At 47.0% G+C, this 7,031-nt stretch overlaps 1 protein-coding gene across 1 annotated transcript in view; it reads right to left on the bottom strand.

Moving 5' to 3' along the window:
- Window positions 1–7,031, bottom strand: part of CAPN2 (calpain 2, (m/II) large subunit) — a gene marked incomplete at its 5' end in the record, with an annotated part of 26,111 nt that overhangs the window by 18,577 nt on the left and 503 nt on the right. The window lies entirely within an intron of this gene.

Consider the following 7,031-nt stretch of genomic DNA (forward strand, 5'->3'; position numbering starts at 1 on the left):
AGCAGGGCCTGTGGGCACACACAGGTACTCAGGGGTGCAGGTTCTCCTCAAAAGGCCAGTGTTTTCTCAAGCATAGGCTGCTTTCCTTTCCCTCCTCCACGTTTAATAAACACCTGTTGACTTGCCACCCAGAGACCCACGCTATGGGTGAGCTCCCTTAAGGTCTGCCACCCGCCTCCTACCAAACAGGAGCTCCTTTCACCTTATACATCTCTGGAGGCCTCTCTTGTTTAGTGGCACATCTCACCTCTGGCACTAGTCACCAGAGAGTCAGGAAAGGTCTGAAGGCAGGCACTGTTCCCAGTCCAACACACCTCTTCACCCTTCCTGGGATGGAGCCAACGTACACCGACCCTGCACACCAGAGCCCCAGGGCCCAGGCTGTCTGGACAGTATTTTTCCACACCATCTCCTACCAAGCAGAGGGAGGAGGAGACTACAACTATATAAATATTACCTCTATTTTTTCAGAAACCAGTGTTACTTTAACAGAGTGGCTACCTTTCTGCTCAGCCATAGGCCTCCTGCAGCCAATTAACAAGGCTATTAGAGATTTAAAGACTCAGCTGATCCCCTGACTCCCACAGCCCAACACAAAACTCCCTGTTACCACTACCAGATCTGCTGTTGCCTTGCTTTGTGAACACAGGAAAGTTGTCACTACACATCAGATCCCACAAAACGGTCCTGCAGCATGTGTAGGATTGCAGGTTCAAGAAACGTGAACCAGCTGCTCGCAAGTCAGAGGGCAGCAAAGCCGCGGTCTCTATACAGCCAGCTCTTTCCTATAGGAAAAGGGTCAAAAGCTCACAGCTGAGAAGCTGGGATTCAAAGGGGAGAAAGTCTCCGGAAGAGTTACCTCTAAAGCATCTCTTGAGGCCCAAATCCCTCACCACTCCGACAGCGCCAGGAGGAACAAGGCAGCCTGCAACTCCCTCCAGCCTCCTCATCACTTTTCTCTGCTGATCCCCAGCAGCAGCTCTACGAACGACATTTGTCCCATGGACCTTTTCGCATCTCACAAAAGGTGGAAGATGTGAAATTGCAGAATAATCTCAAAACCTGAAAGGCTTTTACTATTTCATAACCTAGAGGGGAAGAACCAAACATAAAACTTTCCCTTCAGCCCTGCCTCTGGCTGCTTGTACTGCAATGGAGAAATTGTCATGTCAGAGAAGTTTTTCAAACAGGAAAGTCACCGGGCCATTCTCCTGTGACAGATTATGAAGCAATGAGGATGTTCCCCTCCCTCCTCTGTGACAGTACATCCACCTCAGCCCGCAAAGCGGGGGCTCTTCTCACAGCCTCCTTCGTAGCGCTGAGACCCTCTTCCCTCGGGTGCCGTGGTGCATTCAGGGGCACCGCCAAGCACAGCAAATGTGCTTGCTGGGAAAGCGACTGGGGTCAGAAGATACTAAGAGACATTTTTAGATGGGCTAATCTACAACTCACAGTATGGTCCTCTGTCCTCCAGCCGCATGAGGGCTATAGCAGTCACCCTTCACGGCGATTCTCCTTACAGAGGAGGGTATTCAAGGGCTCTGCAAACAAACCCTTTGGTCAAAAGGCAACAACAGGACTTCAACTTCAGACCAGCTTAGATCTGCGCTCTACCACGCAGCCTGCCCTGTACAAAGTAATTTTTGTATTTTTCTTGTTTTGTTCTTTTCTTTCTATTTTTTTTGACCAAAGGAGTCTTCAAACAAACCTGACAACACGGTAATCACTTGGGAGAGACTGCACAGAGATCCCTTGTGTACCGAGGATCCCTGTTTCTATTAAGTCTCCAAAACAGGTAGTTTTTGAACAAGAGTTGAGGTTCTTCAAGTCTCCCTGCTACAGAACGGCCCTGGCACTTTGAGTGGAGCTCTTGCGGGGTTAGGCTGAATTAATACCATACTGCTGCTGAATTAACATCATATTGTCTCCACTCCTTCCTCCTTAACTTGTTTTTCTCCCACTGGCACTCGTCACATAGCAAGTCAGTTCATTAACCCAGACAAAAGAAAATCCACTCACCTTACTGAGTTAAAAGAAGTCACAACTTGTGACAGGACTCTTCTGGGTCAAGACAGCAGTGGGTTGTTATGTATTTGGCAGTATAAATATTGTATGTCAGAGACATTGTGGGAGAAGGGGATGGATGTAAATATACACATGCACCGGACCAGCACACACTGCAGGAGAGCCGAGCACTCTCCATCAACACCTCAGCACTGCACACAGGTGGATAACCCTTGGCCTCCCCCACAAATATTCCTCTTGTAGCCCCCAGGAGCCACTGGGTGTCTAAGACCAACAAAATCCTAAAAGAAAAGAGCACAGATCTTCATTCTTGCTGTGCCACTGTGTACCTGCTCCATCAGGAATAATCATTGACACCTGGGAAAAGTTACCAAGCCTTAGCGAGGCTTTTAACTTCTAACAAAGAGCAACCTCAAAGCATCCTGAACATTGGGAACAGGCACGAGAGAAGTCACAAATACACAAACCGACAGGTTAAGCAGCCTCATCTCAGCACTGAGGCCAAATAACTGATAACCCACAGAGAGGTGCCTGTCCAAGCAGCAGAACAGCCCCAGCACACATCCCACGCTCTGCAAGGCTTTTACCAACAGGCACGCCAGCTCGGAGGTGAAGTGAGTCTCTGACATCTCAGACCTACACCAGCTAGACTAAAGCCAGCACCGGTATGCTCACCTAGGCTACTAGGATGCCTTCAGATGGTTAGGCAGATCCATGGTCTCATTCAGCCTAAATGAGATAAACCCAGAGAGCAATGCAGCCTGCTCCGTGCCGCCGTGCTAGTCCTAAGGCACAGTCAGGTAAAACCATCCAGCTCTTGGCCTCTACAAGGAAGCTGCCAGCAGAGCTGAAGGCACTTTGTGCATGCTCTGCCGAGTCAGTGGAAACAGCTGAAGGAATATCCTATGCCCCTCGTTCGCAGTCAGCGGCGGAGGGAGGTGTTTTTCCCTTCAACTGCTCAACCTGCAGCATAAACCAGAGTTCACATTGCACGGCCTTACTCGACCAGGCAAGCTTGATTGCTCCAAGAGACCCCCCCAGAGCATTTGACATTGGTGTTACTACCCTCAGAAAAACTGTGCTAGTTTAAATTAGTAGCAAGTCTGGCTCAGAGGGCAGCTGTCCCACCACTCTTCCAAAGAAATATTTGCACTTCTATTCCATAAACAAGGCAGGGGCTGGGCAGGCAGAGGGCAGCACAGAAAGAGTAAGTGAACAAATCGACACGACCGCAGTAGATCAGGAAGCCTTGGTCAAGAAGCTGCTTAGGCACCTAGATTAAGAGCATACACCCTTTAATGCCATACTACATCTTTGAGTCAGATTTCCCCTGTAGATAAGAAGCACTGAAGCTCAAGGATGAGAAACTCCTCCCAGAGGACTTCTAAGCCCATAAGCAGAGTTTATAAAGATTTTCCTTTACTTTCTAGCTGTCCCATCAAGGCAGACATGAAGAGAAAGAAACAGCAGACTTGGTTGTAAAATCTCTCTGTTGAACTTTATACTGGTTTCTAAGGAGAACTTGGAGTCAGACAAACATAGATCTTAACTCAGACAGCTCTGGGCAAGGTCTTCTCGAGGTTAAAAGGCAGATGCAGCACATATGGGAGACACACCACCCTTTGGTCTCCACATTTAAAAGTGCTCAACAGTCAGGATATCATCTCTCCCTTTCTGAACAGTCATCACTAAAAGTAGACCTGATATTTCAAAGTCTGGATGAGAACAGATCCTGTGATAATACCTGGAGTTTTAGCCTGCACTAAGCAAGCCTGGGTCTTTACTAAATATAAGACCTGGTACTTTTGTAAGGCTCTTGACAGTGACTTTCCTTGGATAGAAGAGAAAAGGCCAAGAGGAGGCTAACAGACAGGTTCTTCATATGCAGGCTTTGAAAGGTCTGCTAGCAAGGCTAGGTTAATCATGGAGAGTTTTTGTAAATATACAGTACAATAGGCAGAACAAGGTTATCAGAAAAGTGAATATTATCAGGCTATGAGTTTATTTATATTAACAGTAAGTACTATTTCTTCCTGTCAATCAATATTTTCTTATTTCTCTATATCCATCTCTAGAGCTGGAGATTAGGTAAATACAAACAAAAACATTACAAAAAATGTAATTGCAAGGCAAGCATAAATAGCCGTAAGGGCTTAAAACTGGCTATTCTGGAGCAGTAAGAAGCAAAGCATCCCCATGAAGCGCCTGGAGGGGTGTAAGTGAAAGGCAGCTCCTCAGGTCACTGCAGAGCCTGTGCAAGAGTACAAGGTCAAAGGAAAAAAGTACATTCAGCCAATCACAAACACATCTTTCCTTTAAAATACTCGTAGCTATAGATTAACAACTACATCAATGGCTGAACATGTTCATATTAATACCATGGGACTCCAGGAAGTTTTCTGGTTAGAAACACGAGGCTGTGGCTACCCGCTTACAGTACAGCGGTTGCCAGCGTGCAAAAACCATGAGTCCGATTTTTTTAATTCATCCCACTCAATTCATTATTTTTCCACACATTTTTATTTTAGGAGGAGACACCTGTGTCTAAACAGCAGATGAGAAATACCGCGCTGTGTACGCCCAGTGTTGTGATACCATGGTGACATCCCCTCCAAAGAAAGCGGTTAAGGGTGAATAAATTTCCTCTCTGCAGTGGCTTAGCTTCCTCCCTTCTGCTGTCATGAGTCACCCCATCCCATGTGCTGCCCTTCTTAGCCAAATACCATCGCTGACTGCAGCTCCAAGACTGCCAAACTAACTCCAAATACTCGCCTTTAAAAATTTCTTCTAAAAAGCAACAAAAACAGAATAAAGGATAATCCAAAACCCAAGGGGCAGAACTTTGGCATCTGGAGAACCTAATGAACTGTGGCCTTGGAGAGGGGACAACCTTTTCTGTGTTGATGATCAGGTATGACTTCTATGCATCGCAGTATTGTATAGTCCAGGTCAAAAACAATGAAACAAATTTATAGGCCACGTCTGGCCCACAGACCAAAGACTCTTGAGCTACAAGGAACATCTGTACCACTGCTCATTAGCCGAGCTGCTCGGTGACACCTCCCCTGCCACGCAGCCCGCTGCAGCAGTGATGGGTGCACGTGCTTTGGGTGCCTCACCTGTCCCTGCGGTACTCTAAGATGTCCTGAACGGCTTAGCAACAGTGATGAAACTCCACAGGGGTACAGGCTTGTTGCTTTGTGATTAAGCCTTTTGGAGAATAAACAGACTACAAAAGCTTCCTACAGAAAAAATCAACATAACAAAAAATACAGGTTTCCAGAGCACCTGACATCTTCCAGTGCAATCTTTGTGATATCCTAAAATGCGATGGGACATCAGCATCAGCACACAAAGTTCAAGTAAACGGAACCTTAATCAAACGTATCAATACGAGTGCTGGTGTCAGATGAGGCAGCGGCAAAAAAAAAACAAACCCAAACGTGTACACATCTGCAAGCTTCATTCTGTGAAAAAGCAAGAGATTCAATACGGGCTCTTAGTAACTCAATGGCTATACTGAGGAAAGATCAACAGCATCTAATTTTTAATCAACCACTAAACTGTCCTTCAATACCAAAATCCTGCCCAGATTCATAAGAACATTGTGGGGCGAGTCATAGCAGTACTTAGTCATGGTGAAAACAGTAATATAAACAAGAACACTAACAACCTCCTATTCAAATATTGTTTCAGGAGATAAAAATCATACAAGCTGTGAGTCAGTTCATATCCTTTGGTGGTACTGTATAACCTCATGAGAATATCTGACTGGTCCAAAGACGATTAAGACAACAAATATTTTCGCCCATTTGAAACAAGGTTTGGCATTAGCAACAGCAACTCCACAACTTGAAAACTCAGTTACAAATCTTTCATTACAGTGCTCTTGCTGCCACACCATCTGGATAGAAAAGCTGGAAGTCTGCAGAAGGCAAGAAAGCAGCTAACTGCCTTCAGAAACAGGCATCTCTGCAGAATGCCAGCTGCTGAAACGGCATTAGAATAAACTCTAATTTCATATTGAACAACTCTTTAGCTGTCAAGTGCCACACTAAAACCAGCCAGAGGATAGATGTCTGGCACGTGTGTTAAGCACTGGGACACGCTTTATGCCAAAGGAGTCGTGGTGGGAGACACGGTATTGGGCAGAGAGAGAACACATGAAGGAAGCTGAGTGACAGAAAGCTCATAGCTCGCTCTTCTGAAATGGTAATGCTGCTGACATGCTGAGGACTTGGATTACTCTTTAAGTACCAACATGAATAATAACTTCTGAAAGAAAATATAAGCACAAGACATGTGAAATAAGCTTCCCTATCTGTTATATTTTGGGACATGAAAACGCAAATAGCAGCAGAGGGACTCCAAACTAAGAAGCCACAATGTGGGTAACATTACGCTGATGAAAAACAAACAAACAGAACTTCATTCCTTTGCCAACCCCGCTGCGAAAGCGTAACACACGGCACGTATTAGTCACGTCTCCCTACACTGAGAGCTTTCCCTCAGCCATGCCATCAGCCCAATCTAAACCCCTCTCCCTACAGCTGTGGAATAAATAGGAGCCTCGCTCCTTCCGCCGCAGCCCATTTCCTCTCGCAGCCCCGCAGCTGCCCTCCTCGCCAGCCTGACTGCTGCCTTCTGGGGGGACAGGCACGGGGGCACTGCCTAAAGCCCCTTCGGGCAGGCACGGCAGGAGAGAGGCTTCAAGACCGGGATGGTTGTGCAGGCATGGCCAGGTTAAGCCACCCGCTTCCCGCTGTCCCCTGGGCCTTCCCCGCAGCTGCCGGGGCTCCTCCAGCATCGCCGACCCTGGGGCTGCCATTGCACAAACTGAGCGGCAGTCACGGCAGAAGCAGAGGGCTCACAGGCTGGGCCATCCCGCCTGAAATACCCCACTTTTGTTTTCCTCCACAGCTGGTGAGCAGCAGGGAATCCCCCCCATATAATTTGTTTTCTCCGTACTGCATCTTTCCAGGTTTCAGGGTGTCCCTCCTGTTCGG

The sequence above is a fragment of the Cariama cristata genome, unplaced genomic scaffold, assembly GCF_000690535.1.
Source record: "Cariama cristata isolate BGI_N322 unplaced genomic scaffold, ASM69053v1 scaffold19833, whole genome shotgun sequence".
Taxonomy (NCBI): domain Eukaryota; kingdom Metazoa; phylum Chordata; class Aves; order Cariamiformes; family Cariamidae; genus Cariama; species Cariama cristata.